The 24,906-nt window shown below is 52.0% G+C and overlaps 1 protein-coding gene across 1 annotated transcript in view; it reads left to right on the top strand.

The window, feature by feature from the left end:
- The window catches only part of SLC38A4 (solute carrier family 38 member 4), a 216,149-nt gene that overhangs the window by 118,011 nt on the left and 73,232 nt on the right, over window positions 1-24,906 (top strand). The gene's annotated exons all lie outside the window — the stretch shown is intronic.

Genomic DNA, 24,906 nt, shown 5'->3' with positions numbered 1-24,906 from the left:
CTAAGCAGTTTTAATGATGCTTAGCGGAAATATTTTTACCGCTGTCTATCGCCGAAATCTAGCAGCATGTTAGCGACTTATTTACAATACGCCATTACTTTGCATTAGGGTCAGCAAGCAGCAGTGAAAATTGCCGCTAAACCTAGCGTGACAGCGATAAAAATCTTGACACTAGAGTGATAAAAGTGACGACCTGTAAATTAGCGGCAACATTTTTTATGTTAGTCAGCCCAACGTCACTTTTCAGCCTCTAGAGGCAAAAAGAGCCTACAAATACACCTCTAAGGAAATAAAATAATAACACTAGAATGGTGCAGCCAGGACCAAGTTCAGCGCAGGTCAACAACACCCCCACCCTCATGTCGCGTCGTCATGCCTGATCGAGTCCCCACTTCCGGGTCAGGCATGACAGGAAGGTGACGAGGGGAGGCGGGGCAAGCGCGCGCGCTGTAAAGGTTGAAAAGAGGATCGAGAATAAAGGAAGGCAGAAAGGGAGCTCCTGAGTGCCGTGTTTCATTCAGCGCATGCGACGCTAAACCTGGCGACGAGGGTGGGATTCCAAAACACCCTGAACTCCTCAAAAGAAATTAAAAAAAAAAAGATGGTGCGTTTTGAAGCTTCAGGCAAATACTGCCACTCAGTCCAGCTTCACAGCAACATCAAGGAGCTCCTGGGAGACAAGTGCACGAGGCCCCAAATAAGCAAGTGGTGCATAGCGCTGGGGTAAGGACTATAATCTTCATGTCCCTTACTGCACACAGACGTCCTGTCCGGCGGCCATCTTGGAATCAGGCAAGCCCATAGGAAGACATTGGCTGTAACTCGGTGGCCATTTTGAAGTCAGGCGAGGAAGAAAAAGCACCCTGAGCCTGCCACAAATAATTTCTGAAGCCCTGTAAAGCTACAAGGAGCATTAGAAGAGACAGTGAAGATCGCGGATTATCACTATGTCCAATCAACCTGACTCAACGCACAATGCAGCACCCGGTCCGGCCTCAGCCGCACCACGAGGACCCATATTAATGGGGGTATCGTTCCTGCGACCCCCGAACCTCTGATACTGATGTCAGGAAACAGTATGGGCCCCAAGTGGAAAAACTGGATAGAAGACTTCGAAGATTTTATGAAAGGCTCAAGAGTAGATAATCCTGACCATCAATTTATAGCGCTAAAAAATCTAGTGAGCAGAGACATTGGACAGAAAATCAAAGAATTGCCCCCAGCGGATACCGCATCGTATGCCGATGTGAAGGACGCTCTGGACAGGAAATTTCTCCATAAACGCAACCTAGACTATGAACGTTACACCTTCAATCTCGCGTCCCAAGAACGTGATGAATCAATGGGCGATTTCATCTCACGACTAAAACCTCTGGCACGATATTGCGAGTTCGACAACTTTAACACCGAAGATGCACTGCGATTACGCATCATCGAGGGATGTCAATCCGAATCACTACGACGTCGACTCCTAAAAAAACACTACTCGCTTGACGACATTGAAGAACTCACACTCATAAATGACCAAGCCGAAGAGCACGCAAAGAAGATGGAGGCTGGGAAGACAGAAAAGCGGGAACAAGCTCTCCGAGTCCAATCCCAGACGGACACCAGACGTCGGCCGGATCATCGGAGACCTGTCAAACCTATGAGCTCGTCCCACGGCGGGACCAGAAGCAGTACAACCCGGAAACAACCGCCGCACTGCTACAGATGTGGCCTAGAATATCCACACACTGGCACGTGCCCAGCCATGGGCCAATAATGTCACAGATGCGGGAGAGATAATCACTTCGAATCTATGTGTCAAACTAAGTGGAAAGAAACTAGGCCAGTCAGACGAAGTGCTGGGACACGTCACCATGCAAGGGTAGTGCACGGAAGAAGAGACCAATCAACCAACTCCTCCAGATCCAGCACCCAGTCCCAGGCGTCGTATCGTTCCCACATTTTGACATAAAGAGAATCGTACGCACTCACTCCCATATCGCAGGACAGTGAAGAATATGCATGCATGGTGGCTGACCCAGACCGGCTGAAGAAATACCCCATAATAATCCAAGTTTGTTCAGGACACGGAAGCGTCACTGAACTACATCTGCGCAACAGAATATGAAAAGATGTGCCCGAAACCGAAGCTGGAGCCAGCTGCAGTGCGCGTCTACACCTGGATGTCCAAGGAACCACTGCCGTGCCTAGGACGTTTTCCCACGACACTACCCTACAAGAACAGATCAATTCAAGCTCAAATTCATGTCATAGAAGGCCCTGAAGCTGCCGACTGCCTACTCAGCTTACCCACAGCAGAACGGCTGAGACTGGTAGAGCTCCTGTTCAAAGTGGATGACTCGCCCGAAATGATCAACAAATTCCCGAAGCTGTTCTCAGACCTAGGAAAGTTAGCCAACGTCAAAGTCAAACTACACATCAACGAGCAATTCACACCAGTGGCCCAGCACCATAGGAAAGTACCTTTTCACCTCCAGCAAGCGGTCGATGATGAGCTTCAAGATCTACTGAGAGCAGACATCATAGAACGATCATCTGGACCCACCCCCTGGGTGACACCAGTGGTAGTAGTGCCCAAGCGAGGGCATGAAAACAAAGTACGCCTGTGTGTGGACATGCGCGCCCCGAATACAGCCATAGAGCGGGAAAGACATTCCGAACCTCATATTAGCGACATGATTACCCGCCTGAACGGAGCAACGGTCTTCTCAAAATTAGACCTCAACAAAGGATATCACCAGCTCGAACTCCACGAGAAATCGAGGTACATTACTACATTCACCACTCATCAAGGACTCTTCAGATATAAACGCCTCAACTTTGGCATCTCGTCAGCTGCGGAGATCTTTTAAGAAGCCGTTCGGCGAGTGATCCACCACATTCCCAACTCATTTAACTACAGTGACGACATACTTGTATTTGGCACGACACGTGAAGAACACGACAAAGCCGTAGACCGTGTGTGCCATGCCCTTCTAAGTGCCAATCTCACACTCAACAAAGGCAAGTGTGAATTTCACAAGTCAACCCTTAAGTTCTATGGACACATCTTCTCCAAAGATGGCATGAGACCAGACCCGGACAAAGTCTCAGCACTCGCTGACACACCGCAACCTCGCGATGTCAGTGATGTACGGTCATTCCTGGGTATGGCCAGTTATTGTGCCAGATACATTAAAGACTATGCAACCATCAGTTACCCACTGTGAGAGCTAGCAAGACCGGGTCAACCTTTTCACTGGTCCAGGACATGTGAACACGCTTTCAATAAGATCAAAGGCACAGTGAGCTCTGCCGCCCACTTGGCTTACTTCAACCCCAAGAGGAAAACAGAAGTCACCGTTGACGCAAGCCCCGTGGGCCCGGGTGCCATCCTTGCCCAATATGATGACGAAGGAGACCAGCGTCACATCATAGCCTATGCCAGTCGCAGTCTCACAGACACGGAAAAGGCATATTCGCAACCGGAGAAGGAAAGCCTGGCTGTTGTGTGGGCGTGCGAACATTTCCATTTCACTCTTATTACCGACCATCAGGCTCTAATCACCATCTTCGGCAACCCGCGAGCGAAGATGCCGCCAAGGATCGAAAGGTGGGGGATCCGCCTGCAGGACTATACCTACACCATTATCCACAAACCAGGAAAGGCAGAAAATCCAGCGGACTACATTTCACGCCATCCTCAGACACTGACACAGACACACATTTCGCTCGCTGAGGAATATGTTCATTTTGTGATCGACCAAGCGTGCCCACCTGCCGTTCCACTAGAAGCTATTATTGAAGTCACTACTAAAGATGCCACACTCCAAGAGGTCATGCAGCGTATTCAAGCAGACTCATGGAGACATCTGGAGACTTCCCAAGCCAACACTGTTATCAACATGCAAGAACTCTCATCCTTCAAACATGTCAAGGATGACCTCACGATCAGTGCCAGATGGGTTGTTACTGACGGATAGGAGGATTATCATTCCTCAGCAACTACGACAAGGGACCATCAATCTCGCTCACGAAGGTCACAGGGGCGTAGTGGCCACAAAGATAGTGCTGAGAGAGAGAGTCTGGTTCCAATCTCTTGACCAGATGGTAGAGGCCACGCTTCAAGACTGCCCGCAATGCCAACTAGTGGGGCGAGAAGAACCACATGCCCCATTACAAATGTCTGATCTCCCGGACGGCGTATGGCAACAAGTAGCCGTCGATTTCTTTGGCCCATTAAAATCTGGGAAATATGTCATCGTTGTCATGGACGAATATTCTCGCTTTCACATTGCACACCAACTACCGTCCACAAGAGCGTCTGCAGTCGTACCAGTCCTTGACGAAATATTCGCAGCATGGGGAATTCCACAGACAGTAAAAACGGACAATGGACCACCTTTCAACGGACATGAGTTTACAGAATTCGCAGACCACCTGAACTTTAGACACCGGAAAATCACCCCCCTTTGGCCTCAAGCCAATGGGATGGTTGAGCGCTTTATGGCCACCCTGAAGAAAACAATACAGCAAGCGGAACTGTCCCAGAGGGACATACAACCGCTGCTCAACGAGGTACTGAGAGCCTATCGCACAACACCACACAGTACCACCAACCGGTGTCCTGCTACCCTGATGCTGGGGAGAACTCCGTGCACCAGGATTCCGACGTCAGACGCAGTCATACACTCCAGACTCCCGACCACAGATCATGAGACATTAATGAACATTGACAGAGACAAGAAAGCAAAGATGAAAGACTACGCTGACAATCGGCGCCATACAAAGACATCAAACATCCAAGAAGGAGACTGGGTATTAGTGAAACAGGAGCAGAGAACCAAAGCCGACAGCCGATATCATGCTCACCCGCTGCAAGTAGTGAAAAAAAAAGGAACCATGATTACAGCAGCCTCCACGACAAAGTGAACCACGAGAAACGTCTCACATTTCAAGAAGTGCAATCCGGCGGCATATCGTCGAGAAGAGGAAACGGACAGAGACACAGACACCACAGACCCAGGAGCAGACAGTCTTGAAGAACGTTTTCATGTAATTAACTTGGATGAATCCGAAGAACAGAGACCTCCCCGTTGGCCTCAGAGGGTCACATGAAGGCCGGTTCGACTCATTGAAGAACTTTAAAGACAGCGACCCAAGTCAAATGACAATGTACAAAAGGGGGAGATGTCGCGTCGTCATGCCTGATCGAGTCGCCATTCTGGGTCAGGCATGACAGGAAGGTGGCGAGGGGAGGCGGGGCAAGTGCGCGCGCGGTAAAGGCTGAAAAGAGGATCGAGAATAAAGGAAGGCAGAAAGGGAGCTCCTGAGTGCCGTGTTTCATTCAGCGCATGCAACGCTAAACCTCACAACAGCCAGTATGACCAGCTAGAGTCCCAGGGGAAGAGGAAATGCAGAATCATAACCTCATTAATGAAAAGTGGTGCATCACTGGGTAAAAATAGCGATGCAGCACTTTTCATTGCGCCATGCTGCGACACCTTCGTGGCAGATGCCTGGAAGCGTGGACAGTCCCCGGGGGCCTGAAGGCCTCACTGGGCCTGCATCTTATACCCAGATGGGGAGGCACCGGTGCTGTGGAGTTACTGCAGCCTGACGGTGGAGGCGGGCTGCAGCAGGCCCGAGCCTGTGATCCGCGGCTGTAGACAGTGAGGCGTTGGAGATCGCCCTTACCTGGTGACAAAGTCTGGCACGTCACATGGAGACACATTGCTGACCTGTGTGAGAAGACCACCTGGTGCCCCTTGGAGCTTTGATCAGTAGAGGCACTCCTGAGGACCGATGTGGGAAGTCGGCATTGCATAACAGGTGCCATCACTCCACTAGGGTGCACTGAGGAGATTGCAGATGTTGGGCCGCGCCTCTCTGCACATAGGCCGGAGGAGGTGGCGCTGCTCAGACGCTTTGGAGGGGAGGCCCCTGAGCTGTGCTGAACTTGTATTGCGGGAGCGCCACAACTTTGTGCCTAAAAGGGCTCTGCTGCATTTCCTGCATGGAGAGGTTCCCCAGTGGACCCGCAGGCGACTGCCGTATGCAGGATTGTGAAATCCAGCCTGGCTGAGGATCCTACTGGCTGAGTCAAAGATTTGGAGAGAGGGCGGCTGATTGAGCCTCGGTGTCGATGTCCAGGTGAGGAGAATGTGGATGAGGAGTGGAGGAGGCCCGGGGGTCGTGTCAGGCCTAGCACCTGTGGATGCTGCACAATATGCCAGGAGTAATTCCTGCACTGTGGCAGACCCACATTGCAGAGGACACCGCACAAGACTGGTGCGGCACTCCACTAACTGGATCAAGTCACTGAAATTGTCATTGGTGGCAGTGGATGCCAGGGGCACGGGGTCAGCTTGGGCCCAGGCCTCGCTGGGGCACTGGGGAACACAAATCTGGTCACCACTGTTAAATCGGAGGGTGCTGCCTTTCCTTGTACCCTGTTAGTGCGCTTTTGGGTGTATGGGGAACTATCCCTTAGTGGACTTGATCCTTCTACAGCGCAGTGCTGTTTGGTAGCTGCTGTCCCCATCTACTGCTGGTTCCCCTGACCCCTCCTGCCTGCGCCTCAACCCTGATGGTCCAGTGGTAGAGCGTCACTGCTCTGCTGATTGACTGCCCTCGTGTCCCTTTTTTCTGCTGTTTCTCTCCCTCTTTCTGCTCTTCTCCGTTGTTTTTCTGCTTCTGCCTTTGGCTTTGTTTTTTTTATTTGCTTTGTTTGTTTTGTTTTTTCTGTGCTTCATTTCAATTCCTTTTCCCCTATCCTCTCCCTTGTTGCTGCTGCAATCCCCTGTAGCCCGGCCCCCTCCATGATAATTTCCAGCTTCCGCGTTTCCCACCTCCCAGCTGTCCAGCCCCCCACACAGCACTTCTTAATGGCAGCCGCTGCAAGCATCGGCAAGCCCATCTGCATCTGTCTGCGCCTCAACCGCGCTGAGTGCCGTGGACCCTGCCTCTCGAACACTCCACCTCTATAACACCAGCACCCTCCTCGCCCTCAACCCTAGACACCATGCCACCTACCATCTAGCATCACTCAAGAATTCTCTTTGACCTGTCGCCTGCCGAAACTGCAACCGCACCTACAGCCATGCAAACACACCAGCTCCTCTGGCTTCCCAGATGACCAACAGCTCTCCTGACCAGTTCAGCTGCATCCTCCTCAATGTGCGGTCCCTCCACAAACACACCGCAGCTATCTGGGACCTCTTCGACACTACCTCTCCAGCAGTGGCGGCTGGTGACATTTGAAAGTGGTAGGGCGTAAAAGTTGAAGATGTGTGTTGCATCGTGAGCGAGCGAAGCATGTCAGCGAGACTGTCATCAGGGGTTCAGAGGGGTTCTTCCCCTGAAAAGATTTGAAAAAAACTGTGGGAAAAGCATGCATTCTAATGCAAATCTGACGAAGCAAGATGGTTTATAAAGCAATAGTGATAGTGTAGACTTGAAATATTTAAACACACGAAAAATACTCCATATTTTACAGAATTTAAATTGTTAGTTCCTGTAGTGTGCAAATGGCACAGTGCAACAAGCAAGGTTTGTAATTATTTTACCTGCACACACTTTGTCTGGTCTTTCTGCCATCTGCAGTGCAGCTTCCTGTCTGACAGGTTCTTCTTGCAGAATCTGCAGGATGTTATAAATTGGCCGTAAAAAAACGAACACATTCTACAGACCTGGTCTTCTATGACTGATTGTGTGCTGCAGATCAGGTTGCAGATCTTAATTGCTAACCCCCTGGTCACACAACAGCACGAGCAGACTGACTCTGGTGCCTTCGCTTGAAGTTAGTTACTGTCTGTCGTCAGTTACAACTTGTATAGACCGGTCTCCGGATCACTTGAATCATTAGAATAGCACATGCCTCATGTGAGCTAAATCATTTGAATCCACCGGGTTAGAAGGTTAGTCTCCTCGCCAGTTGCGAGGGTCTGCGGCACTTTAAACCGTACTCAAGCGGTGGGGTCCTTGACTTCGAAGTACTCGCATGCAGGGTAGTTTATCAGGAGTCTTCTATGCACATAGGAGTCCAGTTTAGGATGTAATATTGCATGTAGGGGTTTCCTTCACCCTACCCGCACTTGTAAGTTCTCACCTGGGTGCACTGACGTGTGTACAATGATTGCAGATGTACTGGCATAGGAACCTAGACTGCCATGTTTCTATCGATTTTGGGGGACAGAAATGATCATCAGTGTAGTCTCTTCCCCTGCCTCTTCCATTGGCTCAAGTAGACAAGTAGTCAAATACATTGCATGTTCTTTTAAAAACAATTGTTCGACATTTTAAGTAAGGCTTAAGTATGATGTATCTAAGAAGTGAGGATGACTATGCTCTGAGTAGTTAACTTTTGCGAAACTTGAATTACTTGTTCATGCAGTGGCCCATTCTTTTGAGTCATCCACTTAAATATAGTTTACTGTGTGATCCGCGACTGAAAATGCGTGATTGGTCGGGCAGGACTTGGTTAAGATCAAGCGCAAATATATAAGTCCGCCTTTTGTAAACCAGTACTGTTTTGTAAAAAAATGTGAAGTAACTAGGCATTATAGAGAGAGGCTGATGGGTAGCAGCTGATGAATAATTAAAATCTCTGGAAAAAAGATCTTTCCCAATAATGACATCATGGTAGTTGAAAGAAACTACCCCGGAGTTGGTGTGTTGCCGTTCAGAGGACACAGACACGAACGTTTTTGTTAGTAAAATAGACACCTTTTTAAGCGGTGCACAGATTATTAAAACATCTTTTGTGATAGTATTACGGACACTAGTTCGATGTGTTGCATGAATACTGCTAATGTTTTAAAAATCGTTGCTATTCGCAACCACATATAGCTTGAAGAGTTTCGTTTTTGCTATACCATCTTATTAAATGTGGATTTTTAAATGTTGCAAAACGCAAGCAGACAAAGTACGTTGGTATGGTCGTGTCACTAAATTACATTGGCTGCTTGTGGCAGGGCACCTGAAAACCTTCTGCCTAAGAGCAGCACTCTGGCAATAGACTCGTATGTTCGGCCAACTGTACGTTAAAAAAAAAATGCAAAAAAAATCCCTGCTGACATTTATAATGGTTTGCCCTCAAACAGTGGCCGTATTGTAAACCCATTGGTAAAAGTTCCGCGACCACAGCTATTCCTGAACAGGTTGCTGCATTAGATAATGAAACCAGGCGAGATTTTTTTTCTGTGGTGATTTTGTGGGCAGTCGCAGCCCGGGGTGGGGGGGGGGGGGTGGGGGTTGCGCGGGGGTGGGGTTTTTTAAATAAAATCCTACCTATCCTGAGCAGGTCCGGCCGCCTCGGGTCTATTACTTCTGGCGCCTACACACTCACTCACTGGAACAGCTCATCAGTGCTGGACCCCTCAGTCTCAGCCAATCCTGGTGCTGGAGCAGCACCAGGATTGGCTTAGAGCAGGCTTACGCTCCGCCCGCCTACCCATTAGGAGACCGAGGTTTGAGCCTTGGCTCAACCCTCGCTCTCCTATGGGCATGTGCCAGCCTTTGGAAACACTAGTGCGCATGACTGGGCACGGTGCAAAAATCGCCCTCCGTCCCCACTCATGCGCACTTGTGTGCTGCTGGCTGCCTGTCAGTCAACATGACGCCAGACCGCCCACCCCCTTCAGACTCTGAAGGGGGTGGGCGGTCCAACGTCATACTGACTGACAGTTCTCCCTCGGCCTCAGCGTCTCTGAACTTAAGTACTTAAGTTCAGAGACGCCGAGGAAGCTGCGGGCGCGGGGCGCGGGCGGGGGGGCAACGCCCCAACACCCCCAATGGACTGACCGCCACTGCTCTCCAGACATCGCCCTCTTCACGGAAACCTTGACCAACCTCTGCTCTGGCCCAGACATTGTCATCCCGACTGCTACAAAACACCCTCAAGGACCACCCTGACCGCCCTGGAGGAGGCATTGTCATCATTCACAGAAGCACACTCTGACTGACCATGCACTCTAATGACCCAACGGCGACCATGAAACACCTCCACTTCCAGATCCAGATCCAGATCCAGATCAACCACAACCTCTGCGGCCCTCTCATCTACAATTAATCAATCAGGTTTTTGTAGAGTGCACAACTCACCTGTGAGGGTCTCTAGGCACTGGTGGTGGGTGTGAGTAGCTTCGTTGGGGTCATTCGAAGAACCAGGTCTTTTGGTCCTTCCTGAATTGGTGCAGAGTCAGGCTCCATCAGAGGTGAAGGGGGAGTTTGTTCCAGGCCTTGGCTGTGAGGTAGGAGAACGATCTTCTGCCTGCTCTGGTCCTGTAAAAATGTGGGACGGTGGCTATGGAGAGGTCGGCTGAGCGGAGGTTTCTCTTAGGGGCATAGAAGGAGATTTGGTCATTGAGGTAGTGGGGTCTGGTGTTGTGGAGGGCCTTGTAGGCATGTGCGAGCAGCTCGAACGTTATTCTTTTTTTAATTTTATTTCTTTATTGAGTTTTTAGTATAGGAAACAAATTTCCAGAGATAATAAATACCACTACATAATAATAACATTGCAGGTAGACCAGTCGAACAGCGTGACAAATGTTTTTAGTCCAATGAAGGAGACGACCATAGTCTTGAGTGCCCAGTTGTCTTAGGCCGTGTCTTCGGAGCAGGCCTGTACGTAGGGGGCCAAGGGGTGTTTCTCATGCACTATCTCCATTCCTTTCAGTGTGTGGCTCAGTGTCAGCGTCCTCCACGGCAAGTGTTCTAGGAGATATGATTGGAGGGGGGACCAAATGTCACGTGGGCGGGTGGAGGGCGGCAGGAGGTCAGCATATGTGCTCAATTGTTCCTGACAATATAGGAGGTCCTGCAGCCAGTCTTTAAATTTGGGAGCCCGTCCCCTGCCCCATCTGCTGGCGATCCGTCTCCTTGCAAGAAGGTGCGCCAGGGAGATGTAGCGCCGCACCGAAGCGGCTAGTGTTGCGGTGTGTCCCAGAAGCTTTACCAGGGGATCATCGGGAACGTGTAGTCCAGTCATTTGGTCAAGCACTGTCAGCACTTCCATCCAGTAGCTCCGTATGGGACAGCAGTCCCAAGCTAAGAGCCTAAAATCCATCCCCTCGCAACCACAGTGGTCACAGCGGTCAGTGTCGTGGAGATGCAGGCACTGTAAGTGTGCAGGCGTGTAGTAGAATCGGTGAATGTATTTATAGTGTATAATACGCAGTCTGCTGTTGGCAGATATTTTACCAGTCTGCCGGCAGCAAAAGGACCACTGTTCATCAATGATGGGGGAGCCCAGTTTTTCTCCCCAGCACGTGTGTGCTGGCTTGTTGGGTAATGCTGTATAACAATGATACCACATTGGTGGGGGTAGTTTGTTGAAGGAGGGCATGTAGTGGGGTCATGATGGGGGGCTCCTGCGGGAAGCATGGGGTGAGGGCCTTTATATCTTACCACAGCCTGATATAGAAAAAACGCTCCAGGGGGGTGGGTGAGGTGGTGCCAAAGAATTCCTCACTGGTGCAGAATGTTCACTTGATATATAATGGCCTTCTTCGACTGCGAGGTGCGGTATGTAAGGGGGGTTAATCCAATATGCCGCTAAGTGGGCCTGGGCACAACTAAAATATAGCTCCAAATCCGGGATTTCAAAGCCCCCAGCCTCGAAGGGTCGCATGAGAATGTCCCAGCGTAGTCTAGCGTGTTTCCCTCCCCATATGAGTTGTATGAGTTGAGTTTTTCGGGCTTATAAGAAATGTTGATTAGGAGTGTAGGGGATGTTAATGAATAGGTAGAGCAGTTCAGGCAGGATGGTCAAGTACACGCCCATAGTTAGCTGTCATCAAATTGTTCCGGTTACGAGTGATGACTACACCGAGGTACTTGACTGTGTCTTCACACCACGTGAGAGGGTAGTCTGGGATGTACCGCGGAGTGGCATCCATGAGAGGGAAGAGCTGGGATTTCCCCCAGTTAATATTGACCCCAGAGAGATGACCGAAGAGGATGAACAGCTGTAGGATAGGGTTGAGACTGTCCTCCGCATTGCGAAGGTAGAGGGTTAGGTCATCGGCGTATAAGGAAATGAGAACTTGCCTATTAGGGTATATAAGGGCATGATCTCTGTAGTGTTGGCGGACTTTAGCGGCTAGGGTCTCGATAGCTAGGGCAAAGAGAAGGGGCAAGAGGGGACACCTCTGTCTGGTGCCTCTGGCTATTGCGAAAAGGAGAGGATCTAGTGCCGTTTACTAGGCTACTGGCCTGTAGGCCTGTATATAGCAGGTTTATCCATGCCATGAAGGGGGCGAGAAAGCCCATACGCTGGAGGACATACGCCAGAAAATCCCACTCTAGGGTGTCAAATGCTTTGGTGGCGTCAAAGAAGAGCGCCACCACGTTTGTGTCAGGGTTAATGACTTGCAGGACCTTGAATAGGGTGCACAAGTTATGAGATGTGCCTCTTCTTGGTACAAACCCAGACTGGTCAGGGAGAACCAGGGCGGTCATGAGGGGGCTGATCCGGTTCGCGATCAGTTTGGCTAATATTTTTGAATCTACATTTATGAGTGAGAGGGGCCTATGTGAATTGCATGGTGCAGCCAGTTTCCGAGACTTTGGGATGGAGATTATGAGTGCCTCCCGCATTGTCTGGGGCAGTAGGCCCGTCTCACGAGCTTCCTCAAAGACATGCCGCAGTATTGGGATAAGTAAGTGGCGATAGGTTTTATAAAACTCGGCCGGGAGGCCATCGGGGTCAGGGTCTTTCCCCGATTGCAGTTGCATTATAGTGGCTATAATCTCTTCGTCTTCGTGGTTTGCAAGGAGGAATTCCCTGTGCCCAAGCCAAGCAATCGTGGTGTCGTCAAAGAAGGGGGTGAAGTTGACGCGTTGTGTCCTATGTGAGGTGTATAAAGTTTTGTAAAAGTTTCTAAAGGTTGCTGCGATCTCAGGGGTATTCCTGTGTATTTGTCCGTCCTCATCTGCAATTTCAAGGACAGTGTTAGAGAATTTAGGTGGACGAATTAGGGCTGCGAGCGCCTTCCCCGGTCTCTCCTCCTCTCCATATCGGCGTGCCTGGTGATATTTTCCCCTAAATTTACACTCTCGCTCGGCCGTCTCCTGATATTCAGAGAGCGGGTCTCTCAGGCGCACTAGTAGTTCAGGGGTGGAGGTGCTCTGTATCTGGGTTTCTGTGTGTTTGACTTCGGCTTCTAGTTTACGAAGCGTGGAGCGAATATCTTTCAGGACCCCTCCTCCTTTAACAATGCATATGCTGCGCATGGTGACCTTAAAGGCCTCCCATATTACAGAGTATTGTGTGACTGAGTGTTCGTTGCAGGGAAAGAAGTCCTCAATCTCCTGTTCGAGGTCAGACTTAAATACGGGGTCCAAGAGGGTCTGCGGGGGTAGATGCTATGACAAATACAGCACTTCTTTCATGAGGAGGCGTGAGTGTGATGAGCACCGACGAATGGTCAGAGTATGTGCGGGGGCGGTGAGAGGCCCAGGACAGCCACGGGGTTAGTCCCCGAGAGAGAATCCACCTATCGATCCGTGACCAGGAGGAGTGAGCAGTGGAGAATCAGGAGCCTTCTCTATCGTGAGGATGGAGTGTGCACCAGGCGTCAATGAGGCCGTGATCCGTAATGATCTGGTTACGGGTGTTATGCTCATTGGAGTAGTGATGAGGGTGTGGATGCGACCGGTCCAGAGCCGGGTCTGATGTAACATTAAAGATTCCTCCCCATACTACTTGTGTTGAGTCAATGGTCAGGATTTTGCCCCAAAGGAACCGGAAGAATTCAGGGTCATCCATGTTCGGTCCGTAACATGAGACTAACGTTATAGACTGAGCAGCCAATCTTCCCCATAGGATACTGTAGGGGCCCTGTGGATCAGCATAGGACCCAATGGGGGTGTAGGGGAGTGTGTGTCTAACCAATATAGCTGTGCCGTGTGCATAGGTAGAGTAGGAGGAGAAACCCCTGCAGCTCGCCCAGCGAGTTGCGAATGTTGCTGGGGCGGTGGGACTGAGGTGCGTCTCCTGGAGCATAGCGCAGTGTATATTATGTCGGTCTAGGTAAGAGAGAATGTGGCGGCGCTTGCGGGGGTCCCCCAAACCTCTCACATTCCAGGTCAGAAAGTTGTATTTGGGTGGACTAGGTCGGTCCTCGATGAGCAGTTGTCAGAAGCATTGCAGTGAGGGTTAGGTGCATGTCACGTAGGGTATCGAACCAGGTCTTGCAATAGTTGGTCAGGTCAGTAGTAAGTGGTGTGTAACAAACCCATCCCCCTCCCCCACCCGCATCAGCAGCCCAATCCTGCCGAGTCGTAGTTACCCCCACCCATCCCCAGTGCCTCGTGCCTCACGCTCCCAACAGGGGAGGGCGAAGGCAGGGCCATGTAATCACCAAACCAGAACAGTGTAGGGGTTTCCCGAGTGGGTAGCATCCAGAGGGCAAATCAGAAACCCCTCGCATTGGCGAGCGCGCTCGGGGGATATGGGAAGGAAGTCTCATCTGTCCCAATGGCGTTGAGATGAAGTCCGCCAGCAAAGTGATAGCCAGAAACATATATGGGGAGAGTTTAACAGAGTCCATGCGACAGTTCAGCCTGAAGCATGTGATTATCCCAATGCTGAGCGAAGGGGGGGGGGGTGGGGGTTTCAGCATTCCCCGACGTTCACAAATGAAGGCAAGGATGATGTTCCCAGAGTTGGGGGAGGGCTTCATTCTACATCAGACGTGTCACTATCTCCATTTGCTTTCTTGAGGCGGGAGGTGTGACCGATGGCCTCCTTGGGCAGGGTTTTGATGAAGTCATAGACGTGCTGAGGGTTGGTAAAGAAGTGTTGTTTCCCCTGATGAGTGACTTTCAAGTGCGCAGGAGAGAGCATGGTGTTGGCAATTTTAAATTGTTGAAGCTTTTTCTTCACAGGGATGAACTTGCGACATCCCTCCTGGACGGCCATGGTAAAGTCCGGATATAGGGAGACCTCGATGCCCTCAAAGAGTACCTTTCCTCGCTCCCTGGCTAGGCTGAGTGCAGCATCTCAGTCTCTGTAGTTGAGGAGCCTCGCCATGATGGGGCGGTGCGGGGCGACAGGGACAAGGTGAGGGGCCAGAGAATGATGTGCTCTCTCAATAATGAAGACCGTCGAGAAGGCCTCTCTCCCAAAGGTTTTGGTCTACATGCATTCCACAAATTCCTCCATCTTTCCCGTGGTGGTGGATTCCGGCACTCCCAGGATCCGCAGGTTGTTTCATCTCAAGCGGGATTCGAGGTCTTTGTTCTTTGTGGCTATAACATTCAGGACTTTCTCTATATCAAGCGTTCTGTCTGTGGTCGAGGCAGAGGTGTCCTTCAGGTCTGAGACTCGGCGCTCCGTCTCTGTGATACGCTCCTCCTTTCACTTTTGTGGGTGAGAGCATCCATACGAGCATTCATGGCATCCATTTTGCTCTCTATGGAAGACAGGCTGGATTGTATGACCAGTAGGAGCGCTTTGAGGTCCTCTATGGATATGGGTTGTTCTGGGGCAGAGGCGCCGGTCTGTTCTCCTTCCATGTCTGCTTGCGTCCTTGTGGACTTTCGGGCTTCGAAGTTCAGTTTGGGCTGTTTGCCATCAGTTCGTCCCATTGCGGCAGGTGCAGCACTATGGGAGGCGGGTGGGTGAATGTGCCTCTAGGGCTGTCCGCTGGCGCGATGGGAGGAGAGATATGGTCCACCACGAGTTCAGGTGGTAGAGCGGATACAATCTCGCCCCGTGAGGGGTTTGTAACGGGCCCAGGAGTCGGGCGGCACAGAGGCCAGCAGGCCACAGTAGGCCCTGGCAGTGGAGATGGCTGTGTCCTAGAAATCCCGCCGAGGGAGGGGAGGCAGAGTAGGCGGCGTCGACCTGTGGGCCGCAGGGCAGCCGTCCCCCCAGAGGCCAGGGTGTCCCCAGCGCAGCAGGTGTCGAGGGCAGTGTGTCAGGAGAGGTCGACAGAGAAAGGCACCGAAGGCTAGCCTCAAGTGGCACCCTGAAGGCTGTGTCCAAGGGGTCAGTAGCAAGGAGGGCTGGGGTCCCTTTGAGAGGGGCCGATGGTGGGGCCAGCACGGGCCAGGCACACGACCCAGGCAGAGAGGGGCAAGCTGGTGGCGATGATGAGAGCAGAGTCCTTTCTGCAGTAGCAACCACCAATTCAAGCTGTGTAGAAACGGGTATGCTGCATGGTGGTGGTGTTCAGCCCAGGACAAGCGTGGGCCCGCAGGGTTGCAGCGTGCAGGCGCGGCACTTGCGTGTATGTGGCGGCCTTAAGTGCCCTGCAGAGTTGCGGCAATATGGGCACCAAGCCCGGGGAGTTCAGAGGTCCCTACCATAGGATTTTATTGAAGGAGGCAGCGCAGGTACACCATGCGGCTTAGGTGGGGAAGAGGCAGGGTGTTGGCGGTGGACAGAGTGCGGATTGACCCTGGGGTGCACTCACTGGATGATGGCACGCTGGTTTCTTCAGCCTCCGGGGCAGACAGCACAAGCAGCGAGGCCCCGGGCGGCCCCAGGCAGCGTCCAGAGCTGGGGCAGTTGCAGAGGAGGTGAGGCAGGCTAATCCAGCAGTCCAGGTGAGGGAGGGGCAAACACCAGGCAGCGATGGCAGCGCAGGCCCCCTCACAGACGCCCCCTCCACGTCGGGCTCCCGCCGAGGCCTCAGGTCATGGGAGCGGGCCGCATCAGCCGCAGCGACGTCGGATCCAGGAGGTTAGCGCCGCTCCTGCTGGTGCGGGCCGCTGCTCTGATGGCACTGGTGGGGCTGCGGGCAAAGGCAGCCCCCCAGGTGTGGGCAGTCCGGAGGGGCAGCCGGACACAGTAGGAGGTGGGGTAGAGCGGTGCTGGCTCGGCCCGCGTGGGTCCCAATGCCGTTGGCCACCGGATTAGGTTTCGGTGGCAGCTGCCATCTTAGGCCACCCAGGCCTCGCGTCCGCCCCGGCATCCCTAGGGAGAATCAGGCTTCGCACAGCAATGATGGTGGCCACCGCTTCATGGTAGTGTCATTTCCAGCAGTGTGGAGCAGATGGAAACCAGGATGTTAGGCGGATGGTGCCCGAGCAGCAGGAGCCTCACGTAAGTGTGGTCATCTTGCTTGGCACCCTCTAGCGCCCCAGCTTGAATGTTATTCTTCTTCTGACGGGGAGCCAGTGGAGGTCACAGAGTTGTTGGGTGATGTGGTTGTGCCGTGGGATATTGAGCATAAGTCTGGCTGCGGCATTCTGGACGGTCCCAAGTTTGCAGAGGAGTTTTTTGTTGATTCTGGCATAAAAGGGCATTGCAGTAGTCCAGTCTGCTGGTGATGAGTGCATAAATGATGGTTTTCCTGGAGTCGGGGGGTTCCACTTGAAAGTCTTGTGAAGTATGCGGAGGGTTTTGAAGCATGCAGAGGATACGGCATTGATCTGGCGATTCCTGCTGAGTGATGAGTTGAGTATGATGCCACGGTTATGTGCATGGTCCGTTGGGGTGAGAAGGTTTCTGAGTTCAGGGTGCCACCAGGTGTCGTCCCATGCATAGGTGGTGGAGCCAAGGGTGAGGAATTCTCTGAGTTGAGCTTCAGACAGCTGTTCCTCATCCAGGTTCCCCTACAGGCTCCTGGCCCCTGACACTCCTTCACCAATGCCATTGTAGACCTCATCGCATCCCAGGCTCTCACATCCACCCATAACTCCTACTTGGAGACCTCAACTTTCACCCCCAGTGACCATACCACCTTCTCCCTCCTGGAGAATTTCCCCATCATTGGACTCAAGCAGCTAGTCACCGCACCAACCCAGGTAGTCGGCCACACACTCAACACTGTCTTCTCCACCAGCCAGAACTTCAACTAGAGCCACACCACTGAACTCTACTTGACCGACCATCATTACGTAATCTCACCTTCACCACACTCACCATACACAACCACCATCATCGCCCCCTCGACGCAGCTGGATCAAGGCCACCAAAGAACTTCTCATCAACTCCCTCAGTACCACAATTCCACCAATGCCCATGGACACCAACAACGCAGCACGCAACCTCCACCAATGGACCTCTAACTGCGCCAACACCCTGGCACCTATCAAGAAAAGACCAGGCAAACAACACAACTAGAGGACCAGCTGGTTTCACTCCCATCCTCCATGAGTCCAGACGCACCTTCAGACGTCTCGAGAAGAGATGGAGGCACACAAAAAACCCCGGAAACTCACGCAACCTTCAAATACGCCATCAATGCACACCATCTCCTCCTGAAAACCGCTAAGGAAAACAGCCCTCCAAGACAGAATCAACGGCAACGCACACAACAAGAAGGAACTCTTCGCCATCGTCAAGGAGTTCGCTGGAAAAGGGGGGCTGCTGGTCAACCTGGATGCAGGATCATTTGAAGAGCAAGGTCTTAAGGTCCTTCCTGAATTGGGTCTTTGAAGCGGATTGCCTGAGGTGCAAGGGCAGGGTGTTTCAGTTCTTGGAGGTGAGGTTGGAGAACAACCTTCCTCCTGTTATGGTCTTTTGGATCCTGGGGATGGAGATGAGGGCGACTTTGGAGGATTGGAGTTGTCTGGCAGGTCCATGGCGTCGTTGACCTTGCCAAGGATGAATTGTGGGAGTTTTTCTATTATCCAAGGCCCTCATTTGTAATGCCCTAGCGGCACTTTTGCACCGCAGGAATGTCACTTATTTGCAGTTCGGTGGTGCAGTGTGACAAACCATATTTACAAGGCCACGTAAAGCCACTTTACGTGGCTTTTCATGGCCTTCTAATTATGTGCCCCTTTCATCCATAAAACTGTGTGAAAGAGTTATTCTATGGATGTTGCTGTGGGCGTTCCCACCCAAAACCCATGGAATCTGAAGCATTCCCAAATTTACGAGAAAATATAAACCTGGAAATGCGTCAGAATCGGACACCACTCCAAGGGTGGCATTTAGGAAACCCAACGAGGATAAATGCTTTGATTTCCACTCTTTTTTCCTTTTTCTATATGTGCAGCATTCTGCAACAAACATAGAAAGAGGAAGAAGCCTGGATTGATTAATTTTGTGCAGGATGGTGACCCTTCCTGCACAACATCAATCAGTTCTGCAACGCAGGCACCCTTGTACCATGGCGCAATGGTGCCTGCGTTGGCACATGGCAGCCATTGCGAGCCAACATAGGGGAAAAAGACAGGCATGCACCCTATATTATTGATAGGGCGCATTCCTGCCCTTTTATATTGTCGCAGGGCAGCACAGCACGATTCCTTGCTGCGCTGCCCTGCCCCAAAACCTCCTAAATGGGGCATGAAGTGTGTTTGCAACATTTTTTTAAACCAGCTAATTTCTGACGTTAAAGAACTGCCTCTAATGAAACTTAGCAGCAGTTTTTTTTTTAGCAACATACTAGGACATCCTTTTAAATATCTCGTTGTGTGTTTTGCGGGAGTTTTTATGCTGGAATGCCTACCTTTCATCTCAATTTCGATAAGTCACGCTAACAGAAGTGCCGCTATGAAGAAATCACGTTAACGCTGCCAAAATGCTGCTGATAGACCTGGCTTTTCCAGTGGGTTTATCCCCAGACTTTTTGCTTGTGGGCCCCCTGTTTTTGTTGGTTTTATGACTCTGGGCACTTTACCACTGCTGATCGGTGCTAAAGTGCATATGCTCTCCCTGTAAATTGTGTTGATAGATTGGCGTTTCCATGATTGGCTTATTTGACTTACTACTAAGTCCCTAGTACAGTGCACTGTGTGTGCCTAGAGCCTGTAAGGTAAATGCTGCTAGTGGGCCTGCATCACTGATTGTGCCACCCACACAAGCAGCCTTCCAAAAGGTTCTCAGACATGCCACTGCATTGTCTGTGCACAGTCTGGTACTGCCATGTCGTCCTAACCTTCCATTTTCTTACATGTAAATCACCCCTAAGGTAGGCGCAAGGTACCCCTGTGGGCAGGGTGCCCTGTATGTGAAAGGTAGGACATGTCCTGATGTGTGTAACATGTCCTAATAGTGAACTATAGTGAATTTAATGTTATTACTATTGAAAGGCTATGGTCCCATAAAATAGAATTGGAGTTTATTTATAACATCTTATACATATAGCCTCCCTTTTAGACAAGATAGGAAGGTGGAGTTTAGTATTCCTCAACTTGGAATATAAACATCTTTTAGTAAGGATGATTTTTACATTCTGTGTTTGAAAATATAACTTTTAGAAAGTGGGTATTTCCTTGCTTAACCATCCTGTGTGCCTCTGCTGGGTTGTGGATTGACTGTTTGGCTTTGGAGTGACAGGGGCTGGGGATGCGCTTTCACTGTAAACAGCCACTGTGGGGGTTGAGGTATGCCCTGCCTTTCCTGGATGAGTCAGGGCTGGGCTGAATAGAACTGGGCTGCATTTAGAGTAGGGGAGAAGATTTAATTTCACCTGATTGGGCCTGGTCTGCCTTCCACAATGCTGTCTCCACCTCCTGACAGAAGCTGGACTAGAGATGACAGAACTGGTTTTGACAGAGCACAGAGACTCTCTGCCACAAGAGAGTAAAGGAAAATGCTGTATAAATATTGGGGCCCAGACCCAAGAGCTTTTGAATTATTCTGGACTCAAGAGGAACCTCTGCCAATGAGAAGAGCTGGGAAAGCTGAAGGAGAAGTACTGCCCCTTTGCTGTGTGCTGTCTGTGGTTGGCCTGCAGTGGCTGTTTCTGCCAAGGAGAGAATAACGGTTTTACTGTGTGGTGTGTATGTTGCTTGAAGAAGATTTCTAACGGCTTGAAGTAGAGCTTGCCTCCTGTTCTGAAGTCTCAGGGACACAAAGACTTGACCACCAGATCTCGTGAACTTCTTTGCTGGGAGTTCTGACCGGCTTAGAGGTGCCTGTTGCTGAGTTGGGCCTCTGGAGGTTGTTCCTGCTGTTGGGAGCTAAAGAGGAGATGCAACCACAAGAAGCGATGCGAATCTGCACCGGTTTTCGACACATCGCCGCTGTGCTGCTGAAGAAACTGATGAAGCAACTGCCCGCCGCTGGGGAAATTGCTGCACACTGAATCCCATGCACAAAAGTCCGACATCACTGCACCGATTCTGACGCAGGACTTGCTGTGTGGCTGCAAGAACAAATGCATCATTGGACCACGGCTGGAGAGACCAACGCAGCTCCGTTGCCACCGCTTCATCCCCACTCCCCACTCATCGCACCAGGGTGCCAAGTCTACAAGGACCCTGGGGCCGCAGTAGGAAAGCGACGCATCATCTACCTGTACAGTAAGAGGCCAACGCATCACCTTCCCTTCAGTAAGGAACCGACACATCACCTCTCCTGCGTGGCAGTAAGGAGCTGACGCATCAACTCCCCTGGAGTAAGGAACCGACGCATCACCTTCCCTGCACATAAGGAACCGATGCATCACCTTCCCTGTGGCTGTTTTTGTTTATGATTGTGATGCATCCAAGGTACTTTGTGTTGAAAGTGTCACATCTATAGTTTTCTACAGACAGAACTGTTTTTACCTTCTTAGAATTACATTTTGATTACTTTATTGTGGATTTTTGTCATTTTGGTCTTGTTTGGTTTACATAAAGATGACTTTTATTTCTAAACTGCTGTGGTGTCTATTTGTAGTGTTTTCACTGTATTACTGCATGTGTGCACCAATGCTTTACACACTGCCTCTGAGATAAGCCTGTCTACTTGTGCTAAGCTACCAACTGGGTGAGCAGGCGTTATTTTAGAAGTGTATCCCCCTTACCCTGACTAGGAAAAAGGAACCCTTCTTGGACAAAGACGCAAACCATTGCCAACTCGAGACCCCCATTAACTGGACTTTGCGACAACTTGTAAATTTGGCGATAAAAAAACCGCACATCCCCGGCGGGCCTGACGGAGGCATCTGCTCAACCGGTGGATCTGACCCTCCGGGACGTCATGGGCGCCATCGCAGAGATGAAGGCCTCGGTGGACCAGCGCTTCGACACCTTAGCGCAAAAGATAGACTCGGTCCTGGTGGATGTTAGCCTTGTGAGGGCTGACTTGTCCAAAACCAACGACCGGGTCGATTCCCTGGCCCACACCACAACGAGCCTCACGACGGACGTGGTGGCCCTCCAAAAGGAGGTGCGCCGGCTTGGCCAGGTGAGCGCCCTGATGGACCGGCGACTGGAGGATTCCGAGGGTCGGGCCCGGAGGAATAACGTTCGCATTGTGGGAGTGCCGGAGGGACGAGAGGCGGAGGCGGCAGATCTTTTTGTGGAAGAATTGATCCTTACCCATCTTCAGCCCCGGGGGCTGAGTAAGCTTTTTGCGGTGGAACGTGCTCACCGGGTCCCTGGGGGCAGACCTAAGGCCGGTGCCCCGCCGCGGCCTCTCATTGCCCGGATTTTTAATTTTCGGGACAGAGACGCTATCCTGCAGACCTCCAGGCAACAGGGACCGGTCAAGCTTGATAACATGGATGTGCATTTCTACCCAGACTTTACTCCGGCGGTCCAAAAACTGAGATTGAGTTTTCTCGGAGTTAAACGTCGCCTACGGGACCTGAACCTTAAGTACTCAATGCTTTTTCCAGCTAAGCTAAGGGTGGAGGTGGATGGGCGCACGCACTTTTTTGACCGACCCGAGGCGGCTGGGGACTGGTTGGACACTCTGCCTGGAGATCGGGGCCGAGGGGGGGGGGGGGGGGGTGCGGTTGGCGGGGAGGGCCCGCCGGATCAGAACTGAGGGGTGAAGAATAGGCCTTGCTCTGGACAACATTCCTTTACCATTTACTGATCGTTTATGTTCCCCTCCGATGGAGGTCGTGTGGGGTCTGTTGGGGGCTTCCCTCCTCCTCTGGGGGACTAGTTAGTTTTTCATCTATGGGGCGACAGGCACACTGCACTTTGGGGGGGCTGTCTGGGCTCATGCAGGGGTGCAGGGAGGGGGGAGTTCTGTTGGGATGGGGGGTGGGGGGGGTGTGTCGTTTGTTTGCACCGCAAGGCAAGCCCTTTACTGTATTGTTGCTCTCGAGATGCTCTGTGGGGGACGACTGATTGCTTCTACGTGTGATGGGGGGTAGGGATTTAACTGTGTTGTCATGGAATGTTAACGGCCTGGGGGACAGGATTAAGCGTGGTGTGGTCCTGCAGTACCTGAAACGTATCTCACCAGATGTTATCTTCCTGCAGGAGACACACCTTATAGGTAACTCCTTTCATGCCATGAATCGGCGAGGCTATCGTTTGGTGGCCCACTCGGGCTTCACCTCGGGCTCGCGCGGGGTGGGTATCATGATTAAGAACTCGCTCCCGTTGGAGATTGATGAGGTGCGCCATGATGAGAGGGGACGCTACACTGTTCTGGTGGGTAGAATGGAGGGTAGAGTATTTGTTTTTATATCAGTGTACGTCCCGCCTGGGTTACAATCTACTACATTTGCGGATTTGGGGCGCCTCCTCCTAGACCTCCCGGGTGGCCTGCTGGTGGTTGGGGGGGACTTTAATGCGGTAGTTTCTGGGTCTCTGGATCGCCATCCCCCTAGGGACCTCCCCCGGGCACAGGCCTGGCTGTCCGGCCTTTTAGATACTCTGGGCCTGGTGGATTCCTGGCGACTAAAGCATCCCGCGCAGCGGCAATACACCTTCCACTCGGGTGCCCATGGTAGCCTCTCGCGGATTGATTACATCCTTGTCCCGGCGGCCTATGCTGGGAGGGTGGGAGAGGTGTGCCATCTGGCGCGGGGCATTTCAGATCACTCCCCAGTACTGTCACATTTCGATGTCTTCCCTAGGGGGGGGGCAGGGTGGCTCCAATCAATGCTTGGTACTTGCGTGACCCCACTATTCGTGCCGACTTGATCAAATCCTTACAGCGATACTTTGATGAGAATGTGGGGTCTGTCCCTTCGGCCATCTCCCTGTGGGAGGCTTTTAAGGTAGTTCTCAGAGGGGAGGCCCTCTCCTTTATCTCCCAGGCCCGGAGGCGCGAGCGGGAGGAGGTAACCCGGGTGGAGGCCGAAATTGCGGAACTAGAGGGTGACCTGGGGAGCGGGGTAACCGACGCCAAGTTGCATGTTCTGCACCTCAAGCAGGCGGCCTATAGGGCCCTCGTCACGGAGGCGGCCAGGGGCCTCAGTAGAGAGCAACAGGGGCGACTGTATGATGTGGGTGATAAGGCTGGTAAATTGATTGCGTGGTTGGACAAGAGGGAGAGAGCGAGTCGTGTGGTTCCTTTGATTGAGGGGATGGATGGTGTGCCTGTCACCGAGCCGGAAGCCATTGTCTCCTGCTTCGCGGATTACTTCAAGGAGGTGGTGGTGAATGGGCGAGTCTCGGCCCCCTTCGCGCTGGGGCGGGGCACACGTCAGGGTTGCCCCTTGTCACCGCTCCTGTTTGCATTGGCCTTGGAGCCCTTGGCGGAGTGGCTGCGGTGGCACCCCTCCATCCGTGGTCTCCGCTGGACCCCCGAGCATGAGGACCGCGTGTCCCTCTACGCCGATGATATCCTTTTGTATCTCGCCTCCCCGCGTAACTCGCTGATTGTCCTGGTTGATGTTTTGCGCTCCTTCGGTCGTAACTCAGGCCTTGTCATCAACTGGGCGAAATCCTGCGTGTATGTGCTCTCCGGGGAGGCTCCGGCCCTACCACGGGACTGCCCGATCCAGATTGCCTCCCAGGGGTTCCGGTACCTGGGTATATATATTACTCTAGACCCGGAGGTCCGCTACGAGCGGAACTTGCTGCCCCCCCTCCAGCGCTTGCGGGAGGACGTTGCGCGCTGGCGGCGTCTTCCGCTTTCGCCGCTTGGCCGAGCGGCCTTGTTTAAGATGATGTCCTTGCCGCGCTTTCTGTATGCGCTTCAGAATACTATGGACTTGGTTCCGGCGCGCTACTTCCGTGAGGTGGAGAGCCTGCAGCGGCGCCTGTTCTGGGACGGGAGGCCGCGTATTGCTCTGGCTAAATTGACGCTCCCGTGGTACGATGGGGGGGTTGCCC

Source organism: Triturus cristatus, chromosome 4_1, assembly GCF_964204655.1.
Source record: "Triturus cristatus chromosome 4_1, aTriCri1.1, whole genome shotgun sequence".
NCBI lineage: Eukaryota > Metazoa > Chordata > Amphibia > Caudata > Salamandridae > Triturus > Triturus cristatus.
This window is presented reverse-complemented; position numbering and strand designations above follow the sequence as displayed.